Below are 14,143 nucleotides of genomic sequence, written 5' to 3'. Positions count from 1 at the left end.
CAGACTCAGTTAAATTTACCCAGTGTTGGGGGATTTCCAGATAAGTCTGATAAGGAAAGACAGAATGAGGGAGACTCTTACACAGGCAGTTACTGAGAGGGTAGACCTTGAAATCTTAAGTAGGAATGAAGAAAAGAGAAACAAAGACATACATCAAGTGACAGAGACTGGCCCCAGGACTCCAGAGTACAGATGCTGAGCTGAACTCAACTGTAGTGGTCAGAGTGAGAAAGGAGGCTGAGAAGGCAGGACCAGTTAGCAGGTGAGTGGCTCTCTCCTAAGTGCCCATTATTGCAGAAGCACGGCTATGGTTTTTACTTATTTGCCTATTCCTGGAAGTCCACGTTTAAAAAGTTTACTAGCAGGCATTGTTTGGTGGAGGAGCCATTATGTTTTCAATTTTGCTGTGACTTTCAGGGGACAGCTAAAGAATGGTGGAAATGTACCATTAGAGAAATAGTACCTGGCCGGGTTCAAGTTCAGACTCCCTCTTCCCTCTTGGTTGGTGGGCTCACTTCTTACCCGTGGCGAGGCCCCATTTGGCTCATCTATAAAACGAAGGAAACATTAATTGGCTTGTGGTTATTGGGACAATCAAATGCAATAAGGTATGTGGATGTGCTTTGCAAACTAAAAGGCCAATTAACAATAACCTGAAATGACCCCAAGATCATGAATCACGCAGCAGAGGGAGATGCAGAAGCCACCAGGGCCTCTGGAGGCCGACCTTTCCTCTCCTTCCAGGCTGTGACTAAGCCGGGGGTAGTGCCTGTCGGACTCCTGCTCTGTCCGCAGCCTCCTACCTTATCTCCTGCCTTTATTTTATGCTCAGAAGCCCTCTCCTGGGGTATGGGAATGGAGAGGAAGGGGGGGCCATGGCAAGCAGGAGAGTGGGGAAGGGGGTCTGAGTGGCGGAAGCATCTTCAAAGCATCTACCGTGCACCCAGCACTTGGCAAGACTCTGCCCTCTCTCCACCAGATCCCTTGCAGTTTATAGACTAGACTTGATTGGCTTAATCGAGGGAGTTTAAGATTGCTTAAATTAACAATACAAGCAAGAGGTGTTACATGAGTCTACCTCTTCTCCAAAGCAAAGCCTAAAGTTTTCCCAGGATGCACTAATCCATCTCTATGTCGAAGAAAAGCAAAACAAAATCCTTTCAGGACAACTTCCTAATTTGGCTCTCCACTTTTCTGTAATTCTTACTGTCGTGGAATAAAGAAATGTGCAAATAGAGAAACTAGACATTTTAGAACATCAAAACTATTAAATTTCTCAGAGAAACAAGTTATCGGCCTGAAGTGGGAACACTTAAAGTCTCCCTTAGAGTCTCAATGGCTGGGAACGTCTCCACAGAGGTGCATGACGTGAATGGAGGAGAGAGAGGACAGAGCACTCATCTGGTGCTGCATCTACCCCAAGCTCTCTTAAAGCAGCACTGTGCTGTTCTTTCTCCTGGTTCTGAGAGCTTGCTGGATGAGACTTTACCAGAGCTCACTGGCTGGCTGGGCTGTTGTTTTCTGAAGGCTGCATCCAGCAGGGTTCTCCTCCTGACCAGCATTTGAGGGAGGCGGGGCTTTGGTTACTAGTGTGAATGGCAATGCCCATGGGGCTAGGCCACCTCACAGCATGGTGGCTGAGAGAATCCCAATTCTGAGTTTTCCAAGGAGAGAAGGTCTTTGTGAGGTCAGTAATGGGCCATACCAAAGCCAGCACAGCATCAGTTCTCTTGTTTGACATACAAGGGCAGAGGTGTCAACGCCACTTGCTTTATGAAGAGAGGCAAGTTACTTTCAGAAGTAAATGGGAAATTGGAGAAAAGACTGCTTCCATCTTTAGACAATGAAAACAGCATGGTCCAACTAGGGACATGCCCAGAGTCCTCCTGGCCTGTGGCAGTGCAGCTCACCTTGAGTGTGAGCCAGCCATCATCACAGCCATTCCACCAGTCACCTGTGCTGCAAAGCACAGTCTTCCTTGTGTCCTTCCACACCTGTGCACTCTGACACTCCTGCCGTGGATCCCTCCCTCCTCCTCCCATGGGCTTTCTCTCCTACGTACGACTCAGGTCCCTGTTTAAGTGTCACTTTTCCTGGGACTTCCTGAACATGGCTCCCTTCCATCTTTTATAGCCTTTGTGTGCTGGATTTCTGTCTCCCATCTCTACTCCACCACTAAAACTCAAATGTTGAGAAGAAAGTTCTCGTCCAGCACTGCTGGCATCTGTGTGTGCCTGTTGCATTATGTTGTTCAGTTTTTGTCTTATAAAAATGAGTGGAAAGGTTGATATCCTGCCAACAACTGACCGCACCTTCTCTGGTGTTAGGATGGTGGTTGTGTATGCTTCTCTGGAAAGCTATCTTTAGACACTTTGTGCACAACTCTTATGTGCACATAAGCTACTTAGCCAGAGACTGGGAAGATGGTTCAGTGGGCAAGCATCTTGTGAGGAAAGCATGAGGACCCAGAGTTCAGATGCCCAAGACCTATGTGAATGTAGTAGGACCCAGCAAAGCACACCAAAGGCAGAGACAGGATTCCCAAGGCAATCTGCTAGCTGAGTCCCAGAACTCCAGGTTCATCAATAGAAGAGTGAGTAAGGAAGACATCCGACATGAACCTCTGGGTCTCTACATGCATGTATAAACATGTCCATGAGCACCTGCACACACACACACAACAACGCATATGTGAACATGCATACACACATGTACAGCACACACATAGGCACACACATAAAAATTTACCTAAGTAGTCAACGTTTCTATCATAAATTCACTAATAATGAACTTCAGTCTATATCTCCAAGGTACAAGTCTAACATGGAGGGACAGGAAAAGAAGAAAAGGAAGCCAGGAGTCCCATCGTGATTGACATTACAACATCAAGGCTTTCATGAGTTTTTATCTATTTGGGTTTATTTGGAAGACAGTCCCCTGCTAGAAGTGACTAATTCAGGCATGTCTGGCCTTTTGACGTTGTAACATGGCACTCTACAGTGTTCACCCTGAGGACTACATGTAAGTCTACAGTTGTGAGTTGGACTCCTTCCTTCATAGCTTTCTTTGGTGACATGTGACCTGGGGTAGAATGGTGGACACCCAGTTACTCTACTTAGTCTCTTCAGTCCCATTCTAGAACCTCAGGAAGCTATGTCTCAGAGTGTAGCCTTCCATCAGTCAACACCCTGGCGACAGATGAGGATACAGACTGAGCTCCTGGCCGCATGACCAGAGAACCTGTTCTAACTACCACCTCATGGATCTCTTAGGTAATCCGCAGATTAGAAAATCATTGTTTTACAGGATGAGGACAATCTGATAAAACATGGAAACTATCATGCAAATGGAAGGCTTTCCCTTGGGAAAAGCCCTGGCAATATAAGTTGGGTGACTAAGGACCCAACATGGCTAAATGTGTACTTCCTTTGCTAGAGGACCTGATGGCCCACACCAATATAAATAGCCAAGTGACTGAGCATGCTGTGTGTATATACACACACATACACATGTGCACACACACATACACACATAAACACATACACATATACAGGCACACACACACTCACACACATATACACTCACACATACACATATAAATACAGGCATACACAAACTTATATACATACATACATACATACATACATGCACTCACACACGGGCACACATATACACACATACACACACTCACATATACATACTCTCTCACTCAAACACACACACATTGACACACATACATATATACACACTTACACATACACACACTCACACATATACACACATACACACTCTCAGAACCCCACACACACACACACACTGTTGTGACCAGTGTCACACCCAACCCAACATACCTCTTCATCCAGCTGAGCACTTCTCAAGTGGGATAAGAAGAGCAGAGCTCTTAAAATTCCAAGCGTAAAACAGCTAATAAGAGTGTCTTGTTCAACAAAGTAATAAAAAATAAAACAGGGACAGAAAAAGCTGTGAAGTTTTCTTTGTGATCATTGTTTAACACTGTATGTAATTAAATATTAATGAAAGTATGCCACTTTCATTTGGTGAGCAATTTAATTCAATTAAAAATAAATGGGTCTCCTTGGCTCAGTGGGCACACCGATGTACAGAGCAACACTGCCCTTAACTTAGTTCCGGTGTGTTTAGCCCCAGCCCAGAGCAGCAAGGCTGAAGCACAGACCCAGGCCAAGGCACTCAACTCAATAGGAACGGAGAGTATACCTCAGCCCAACAATGGAGCATCATACCCTGTATATTCATAGCAGTAGAGCACCATACCCTATGGATCCACAGTGTGGTTTCACATAAAGGTGCCCTGTCCCTTGTGGGACAGAAGCATGTAAGTATATCAAAGTAAAAATGGCGGTAGTCTCGAGAAATCTACCTGGAAGTTGGTGGGTGACTTATGTATGTGTGTAGCATTGTACACACATGTACATGCTGTGTGTCCACACATGCATGTAAACATACACGCAAGCCAATAAGTATACACACATATACTTAGAAGTATATAAGTATGCATACATGGAAATATACACAGACTCACATAAGTCTACACACAGATGCAAGTGCACACAGAGCCATGTATATATACACACATATACATGGATACACACAGACATTTGTAACTATATACACTGAGCTTAGAGTACCATACACTATGCCCTTGATTGCAAACATTTTATACCAGTTGGGGAAAACGAATATTTTTCTGCCTCAAAGTTCCACCTACCTCTGTCATTATTCAGTACCCAAAGAGGCAATTAGGGCATGCAGAGAGTCCCTACTCACCATCTGGCTGGCTAAGACTCACTTAAAAAAATACTAAGGTCATTTGTTTGGTATAAAAACATATATACTTCTTACAGTGCCTTGGGAAGACATAACAAACCTAAGGGTAGGTGTCTGCAGTCAAAGCTCTGGGGACAGATCCTCTGGAGACAGTAGTTCTGGGAGTTTTAAAGTCTAGGTAGGACTAAGACATGTGGGAAGCCTGAGGTTCAGTCCCCACCACCAGTTGATGTGATGGTCTATTCCTAGCAGTGAGAGGAAGGTAGGACTGCACACCTAGTTCTGGTTGGGCAATGGTTTCAAGACCAGTTTCAGAATAATTCTCAGGGGCCTTGGAGGTCACGGCCCCATGGCCCCTGTGATCCGAGGGCTGTATCACATGTCACCAGCAGAGCTGAGGCTGGGGAATGAGCGCTGGCATTCCACAGGCTATGTCTAATAATAACAATGTTATCAACACTGGGAGGCTGAGCTGGCCTGGAGTGTGTGGCTGGGTACCCAGAGGCCAGTGCCCTGAAAGGAGAGCCATGCTGGGTGAATGGAGAAGAAGACGCCAGCCTGCAGACAACAGCTTGCGGCTAACATCAGAAGCCCTGGCAACATTTTACAACCTGGACACATTAATGGGCTGGTGGTTATCTGGCAGGAATAGGAAGCTGGGTTTGGAAACAATGAATCCTTTTTAGGTACAAGGTCGGTGCCTGAGGGACCTTGAGGCTGAGCCACCCCGCCCTCATTCTCATGAGGGAACAGACCCCGGAGCTGGGACGCCAGCTTTCTGGAGGGGGGAGGGGAGGCCACCCTTTCATGGCACAGAAGGCCTGTGCTGAGCACACCACACCCAGGTCCCACTAAGGCTTATGGGGAAGTTTCCAAAGCTGGAGCAGGGTGGGAGCTGGGGGACCCCAGAGGTTACTCCTTTTAAGCCACTTCTCAGTGAGAATGAAGGCAACCATTGCCAGCTCTACATGGAGCATCAAACCTTGTCTGAGTCTCTGATTGTAAGACCTGAGTGAGAAACTGAGACTTTTAACCCTTTAGTCTCCTCCCCCTCCAGTAGGGTAAAGGGAGCCATGTCCAGTACAAGAGCCTATGTATGATTGGCTGAGGTCACACAGGGGACATGCTTAGCATCATGTGAGAAGGTGGTCAGCACTAGGGCCTTTCCACAACATTGCCTCTAGCTAAACACCCCCCCCAATAAAGGCTGTTCCAACCTTCTTCTGTAGGCCCCTTCTTTGCTTTGTTTTGTTAGTAGTGCCTACTGCCTAACATCCTATGGTGTTATAGTTGTGATCATGGGGAGAAGAGAGACTGCTTCGTCTTCTGATTAGTCCCAGGTACCTAGGCTCATGCCTCATATATAGTCGTGACCCTATAGCCACTGAATAAAAGATAACATGGTTATCTCAGTCCACTTTCTGTTGACAGAGTACCCAAGGCTGGGTAATCCATAAATAATAGAGATATACTTGCCCTGTGGTTCAGTGGGGTGGCAAGTCCAAAAGCATGGGCAGGTATCTGGCAAGGGCCAGGGTACTTCTTCATTCCATTGTGGAAGGCAGAAAGGTAAGCACTCTGAGCAGGATAGAGCAAAATAGTAAATCCACTCTTGAGATAGCCACACTCATAGCACTGTGAATTTATTTAAGGATGCAGAACACCAGGGCCCATTACCTCCTAACACATGCTTGGTGGGTCAGCCACTCATTCGAACCATTGCAATGATGATGACGATGAAGGGGAGGGTCACGTGTGAAAAGTCCCCAGTGGATCCCCAGTGGACCTTCTGGGGTCAATATCTGCAAGTCGTGTGTAGCTGCTGACTCTGGGTTGAAGAATTCTCTAGCAGAGAGGAGGAGGAAGCCGAGGAAGCCATAAGAAAGTTAACTGACTCCTCACCAGACCCCAGAGGAGATTACATCATCAAGTCCTGAGGTGCAGAGGTCCTTCTGGGTTGAGCTGTGCAGAGCTCCAGCAACGCAGCTTTGAGGATTTGTCACCCAAGCAGAGGTGGGATTCCCAGCGATGCACCTACCCCAGCCACCCATATCTTAGTAAATAATGTCCATAAATTCATCACTCACCAAACTGAACTCAAGTAAAATGGTTGCTTTAGTCTGTTAGTTGCCCTATCTATGTGGTCTGAGTAGAAAGAGACTCCCTGGGGAAAGCTTGGCTACAATGTAACGAATACAAGTGCAGGGGCCTCCGGTGAGATTCAATTTAAGATAAAGAAGAAAACCTTGTTTTCTTATTAAGACAAACCCACATTTTGCAGAGAGCATACCAGTGTGTGTGTGTGTGTGTGTGTGTGTGTGTGTGTGTGTGTGTGTGTGTGCATGTGTGTGTGTGCATGTGTGCACATGTATGTATGTGTGTGTATGCACATGTGTGTATGCATGTCTGTGCCTGTGTGTACATGTCTGTATGGTGTGTATGCACACATGAATGCATACATGTAGAGGTAAGAGATTAGTGGCAGATGTCTTCCTCAATCACCCTCCACACTATATTTTGAGGCAGGGTCTCTCAGTTAGTTAACCTGGAGCTTGCTGGGTTTTCTAAACTAGCCGGCCAGCAAGCTCAGTAACACCATCCCCCCATTTCCATTTCTCTGGTGCTGAGACAATGGGCATGAGCCAGCACACTTAGCTTTTCACTCAGGTCCTCAATGAGCCACCTCTGTACCCCAGGGCGATATACTTGATGTTCTAACATTACCCGTTGCTTGTCTGACATGAAATTTTAGCTGACCATCCTGCTTTTTTTGTTGTTTGTTTGTTTGATTTTTTTTTTTTTTTTTTTTGGCTGTATGAGAGCCCTTATGCAAAAGAGTTCCCGTTCATGAACAAACAACATGTTAAAGTGGGAAGGTCAGGTTCGGCCACAGAGTGCCAGTGATGTTCATAACTGATACTTGGGATGAAGGAAGCTTGACTTACATTTACCAATTCTCAGAGGGTAAATACGCTTCTGGTGGCTTCAGGCTGCACCAGAGACCAAAATGAAAGGCAGAAGAGTGAATAGCACGGTGGGCTTTGCTAAGCCAGGATGAGCCTGACTCTCCATGCTATGGCCCAGAAGACACAGGATTGAAGACGCAAACAATAAACAAATAAGAAAAATAAAATAAAGCCTCTCACACTGCACCATGGGAAGGTCTCGGTGGCTGCTTCCCCGTGTGTTACCTCAGCCTGAAACTTCTGTGAGGAATGACTGTCTCTGTTGTTTGTTTGGTTTGTTGGCACCAGTGGGGGAAGGAGGCCAGAGAGAGTTCAAAAGTCCAGCTGCTCAGCAAATCAGCTCTTCCTCCATACCACCCTGCCTCTGTGGTCACTGGACTTGGAGCTCCAAGGGGCCCCAGAGCTAAGCATATCGACTTGTCCAGTGATGACTGCTGCAAACCTGTAATCCCAGCACTGGGGAGGAGGAGGTAGTATATCCCTGGGGATCACTGGCCTGCCAGACCAGCCTACTTCATGAGCTCCAGGCCAATGAGAGATAGTCTCAAAATAACAAAAAGCAAAACAAAAGCAATAGACAGTGTCTGAAGAACAACACCTAACATTGTCATTCACTCTCAGCATGCACACACACACATCACACCCATACACATGGGCATACACACACACATACATCACACCCATACACATTGATACATACACACACAACCACACACACACACACACATCACACCCATACACCTGGGCATACACACACACACACATCACACCCATACACCTGGGCATACACACACACATACACACACACATCACACCCATACACCTGGGTATACTCACACACACACATCACACCCATACACATGGGCATACACACACACACACATCACACCCATACACATGGGCATACACACACACATACACACACACACACACACACATCACACCCATACACCTGGACATACACACACACATACACACACACATACATCACACCCATACACCTGGGCATACACACACACATACATCACACCCATACACCTGAGCATACACACACACACACATCACACCCATACACCTGGGCATACACATACACATACATCACACCCATACACCTGGGCATACACACACACATACATCACACCCATACACCTGGGCACACACACACACACATACACATACATACACACATCACACCCATACACCTGGGCATACACACACACATACACACACACACACACACACATCACACCCATACACCTGGGCATACACACACACATACATCACACCCATACACCTGGGCATACACACACACACACACACCACACCCATACACCTGGGCATACACACACACATACACATACACACACACACACATATCACACCCATACACATGGGCATACACACATTACATCCATACACATGGGCGTACACACACACACCACAATAATCTTCATCCCTTCATTTCTGATTGCCTAGACTCTTCTCTTCAGCTGTATCGCAGTCTCTGTCTCTTTCTGTCTCCCTGCCTCTTCTTTCTACCCTCGCTCTCTCCTACCTCCCCAAACCCAGTACCCAGAACACTAGAGTAACAGCTAATCAAAAAGAAGGCACCTAATGAAATAGATGCAAGCAGGAAGGCCAGGAGTGGTGGGGGCTGTATGGAGAAGCCAGCAGCTTCCAGGCCACTCCTCTATTCTTCTGGGTTGACCATACCCTTCTTTCCTGCCTAGAGAGCACTTTGTCCACTCTACAAACAAAAGATTATGCAAAGCATTATAAACATAAAGGAAAACATCATCCTAACTAAGCATTCCCAAGTGTCAGCATCCTGGTTGGGAGATGAATGGAAGGACTTGGGCATCCCAAGGCCGTGTCACCCAGAGAACGAGAACAGCTCTTGCCTTTGCACTCACCCGCCTCACAGTAGGAATTACAGAGCCTAGAGAGGCAAGCATACCTTGAAGAGGTGCCCTGTTTGCTGCAAACTCTGAAAGCAAACAAGAGCCCTCAAGGCTCATTAGACCTCTTTAGACAGTTCTTCATTGGGAAAAATTAAATCTTCCAAACACATAAACAGCTCGTGACAAATGGAGTCACTAGTCATGTTTCAGCCGAGCTCCATCGCTGATAAATGTGTTGGTTAAGGCTCCTCAGGCAAGGGCAAGGTAGGCATGTTTCCTTATCTTAAATTCCCCTTGGTTGAGAGAAGAGGAACACAGGGCCACTGTGGGGGAGGGGAAGAACAGAGGACAGGCCTGGGGAGGAAATTGGGAAGGACAAAGTTGTAAGGTGGGACACTCCAGCTCTTGAAGGCCATCCTCTCTGGAGGAAGCCAAGGCTTGTATAACCCCTTCCCTGCCCATCACACTCTGGTCTCCATTAACCTTGAGCATGTCTCAGCCTAGCTTTGCTGGTCACTGGCTAAGCAGACCTCGTGTTTCTCAGAGGAGGCTCCAGAGTGCCCTCCAAATGGCTCCCTGCCTGGCCTCTGCATTTCTCAACAGGTTTTGTCTTTTCTGGAAACCACTCCTTTTCTGAGAAGGGTTGGCAACTCAGGAGCTGACCCTGGCAAGAGATGACCAGGCCAAAGTGAGGCTCTCTCAGAGGGAACGGTGATAAGAAAGGAGGAAGAGAAGTGGCTAAGGCTGCCCTTGGCAGAATCTCCCTGTCTGGAGGAGTCACTTGCTAGATCTATAGCTGTCCTATGGCAAGCAGTGGCCACCAGCCACAGGTGACCACTAGTTATAGGAGTGGCAGCCGGGCCCACATGCCGATGTCTTCATCTGAAACATCCTTGGTGATAAAAGAAGCAGAGGAAAATAATAATAATATAAATCATCTTATTAATAACATTTGTTTATTCACTCTATGGCACTCCTTGAATATTATGAAGAAAAGTATATTTAAATACCTAATGTTACATCCAGGAATAATAGATGATCAATAAATACTACAGATGAATATTATCTTAACACGGAAGAAATGTCAGTGTTACTGGGAATTATAAAGTATGTTATGAAAATTAATTGCACCTGTTTTTTTCTGCTCCTTAGTATTGTAACTAAATACTATGTTATGTTTTCTCATTTTAATTATTTTTTTTAATTTTTTGAAACAAGGTCTTATATAGCCTATGATGGCCTCAAACTCTTTATGTACTTGAACTGCTGACCTTCCTCACCCCAGCTCCTGAGGGTTGAAATTATAGCAGTACAGAGCCAGGCCCAGCTTATGCTGGAGATCAAGCCCAGTGTTTGCACATACAGCCTTCCAACTGAGCCCCAGCCCCAGCCTCCAGCCAGAAATATCACAAGGCTTGTACTCCTCCCATTAGACAGCCTTCAGCTACCACACAACAGAACCCAGGTTCCCACAAATCCCACATCTAGACTTTGCCTCTTCTCAAAATCCCTCGGTGCCAGAGCCATCATTGGTGTTTCCCGTTCCATTCCGTTCCCTACCAGGAAGTCTAGAGTTAGGCTCCGCCCAAGCTGTGTAGCAGAGACCTCAGCTGCAGAAGTGCCCGCCCACTTTAGCATCTGCAGAAGTGCCTGCCCACTTTAGCATCTGTACCCTTACACTTTATAGCCAGAGCACCCTGTGCTCCCACCCTCACCCACACATCCTCAGAACATTGCCTCTTACCTTTGGCTTAGAAAGAGCCAAGTAAATATGCTAAGAGGAACCACCAGGGAGAGCCACCAGGGCTGATAGGAACTGACCATCACTCATTCAGACTGTTCCACTTGACCCAACCCAAGGGAAGCACAAGAAGGTTGGTCTAATTCTTTGTTCAATGCACTAACTCTGTTTGTATTTATATAGTAGTAATGCTTGTTCGTCCTCAGACCCAAATCATTGACAATCCCAAAGTCAAGCCAGCCACTGTAGCTGTTTGAGGGTAGAGCCAGCAACGTTTTATTTTATACTACAAAAATGGCAACTATGACCTCTAATGAGTATGTGTCATACTGAACTCCTGTAAGCATAGCTTTTTCATAAAAGTTGCAAAGTAGGCTTACTGACTCTACTTTGTGGAGGAAATAAAAAGAAACTAAGACTTTACAATATAAAATATTGTGTCCAGTGTCACATAGCAGTTAGTCATGGGTACAAATCGGTCATGAACATGGAACATTTAGCCTTTTTGATCTAAGTCATCTGAGGGTACACTCTCACTGCCTCTGTCCGTGGAATAGTTCTTTCTCTGGTTCATTTAAAAAACAAAAACCCTTTGACAGTTAGCTAGGTATGGTGCATAACTTTAATCCCAACACCCTCTCTGGGAGTTTGAGGTTAGCCTGGTCTATGTGGCAAGTTTCTGGGATACATTGTAAGGCCCTGTCTCAAAAAGAAAAGAAAATGAAATCTCAATATCCCCCTACCCATGCTCGCGCACACGTGTGTGTGTGTGTGTGTGTGTGTGTGTGTGTGTGTGAGAGAGAGAGAGAGAGAGAGAGAGAGGGAGAGAGAGAGAGAGAGAGAGAGAGACAGAGACAGAGACAGAGACAGAGACAGAGAGAGAGAGAATTAGAGGGAGAGGGGAGAGGCCAATGTGAGAGCAAGCATGTGGAAACCACCACACCTGAGTGCAGAGGACAGCTTTGAGCTATGTGGCGTTTGAGCTTCTTGGGCTCACCTGTCTTTGCCCCTCTCCTCTGTGCAGTGCTGGGTTTAGAGATGTATAGCACTGTGCTTGGTTTTAAGTGGGTTCTGGAGATTCAAACTCGGGGTCTGACACTTGGATGGCAAGCATTTTATCTGCTGAGCCATCTCCCCCACTCTTGAGCAAGTACTCTTAAAGGGCCATCTAGTCCCCTGAATTCACAGTGTATTCTTCATGTGCCACCTACCTAGCATCAACTGCTCTCTAGTTGTTTACTCACTTATTCAGCTACACTTCCCTGGCCAGGGGCTCTGGGCAATCAGAACTCAGGAGTGACTTCAGCTCTTAAAGCTCTCTGGCTCTTGTAGTGATTTCAGTGTCTAGGGATAGAAAGATGACATGTGAATAAATACGTGCAATGCCGCAGAATCACTAACACAACCAATAACTGGAGTTCAGTGGAGGCACAAAGCAATAAGAAGTGGGGTGAAGGGAAGACTCGTTGGAGTTGTATTACTCTCCACTGTTATTTATGCTAAGTGTGGCAGAAGCTGGACAAGGCCATTGCTATATTTCACAGTGGTCAGGAAAGATAACAGACGGCCTCATTTAAGCAGAGGCCTTTTCTTAATTTTTGTGTTATTTGGGGATTGAACCCAAGGCCAGAGCAATGCTAAGCAACCAATCTACCACTGAGCCACACCACCAGCTCCTCAGCAGAGGCCTTGCAAGAAGAGACACTGGAGAAAGAGGTATCCCAAGTAGAAGGTACCCTGAGCTGACATGGAACCAGTGTCACCAAAGAAGGCCCAAAGCCCCAAGTGTTTGGAACACAAGGATGGAAGAAGTTGTAGGAAGTCAGATGGAAGAGTTGACCGGAGTCATGTGGGTCACTTAGGTTCTTTGGAGCTTACAAGTCCTGGCTTTTCTTCTGAGTGACATAGAAACCCACCAGAAGAGACAAGAGTTCAACCCAAAGGAGTGTCACTCCAATCTCTGCATTGAAACAATACTGCAGAGGGACCCAGGCTAGCGGTGAAGGTAAGCCATAGCCTGGAGAAGGGCTGAGCATGTAGAAATTTGATCTGGTTCTTCACCCCAACCCCGTGCTCCCAGAAACAAGACACAGACCTTGGCCGTGTCGCGAGGCTCTCCTCTGACTGGATCATAACTTATTATGACCCATTTATTTTGATCTACGTTCTGCTGTGTGGCTGGCTACCTATGCTCAGGTACCATGCGTTCCTCTTATCACATCTTCCCAGGTGAATCTCCCATGCCTTGCACTCTCCCAGAATCCTTTCTGTCTCCTGGATGTCCCACCTCCTATTTCCTGACTAAGCCATAGGCCATCAAACTTATTATTGACAGATGCCACATCCATACAGGCACAGATACTTTCTCTACAGAGAAGGGGCAGCAGCATTCAAACTCTGCATCAGGAAGGACATAGCAATAGTATATGCTGATGCCCCAGATAGGACAGAAAACATAAGGAACAATTGTAAGCTTTTCAGTTTGGGATACCTGAAAAACATGGTTCCTATGAACCAAGATGGGAAAGCTACCAGGAGTTTGTTGAGACATGTAGAAATCAAAGCAGGTTTGGGGATTGGTTAAGTAGGAGATACCTATCCAGCATCAATGTAGACACATCAAGTGGAGTTGGCTAGTTGCAGACAGTCGTCCATGCTGAGCTATGAATAGGAAATGTACTTGGAAGACAGTTCACATCTGAAAGGGTGACCCTGAATAAATTCATCTT

General features: G+C 46.2%; 1 long non-coding RNA gene across 8 annotated transcripts in view; it reads right to left on the bottom strand.

Annotated features, from left to right (window-relative positions):
- The window catches only part of Gm30446, a 42,580-nt gene that overhangs the window by 23,956 nt on the left and 4,481 nt on the right, over window positions 1-14,143 (bottom strand). For 5 of the 8 annotated variants that reach the window (XR_001779627.1, XR_865854.2, XR_001779632.1 and 2 more), the window contains exons 1-2: window positions 7,752-8,460; window positions 464-548 (exon numbers count right to left, since the gene is read on the bottom strand). This is a non-coding gene — a long non-coding RNA (predicted gene, 30446). Of the gene's footprint in view, window positions 1-463; window positions 549-7,751; window positions 8,461-14,143 lie in introns of those variants that run through there. The other 3 variants (XR_865859.2, XR_001779628.1, XR_865858.2) reach the window with 2 other exon arrangements.

Source organism: Mus musculus, chromosome 1, assembly GCF_000001635.26.
Source record: "Mus musculus strain C57BL/6J chromosome 1, GRCm38.p6 C57BL/6J".
NCBI lineage: Eukaryota > Metazoa > Chordata > Mammalia > Rodentia > Muridae > Mus > Mus musculus.
This window is presented reverse-complemented; position numbering and strand designations above follow the sequence as displayed.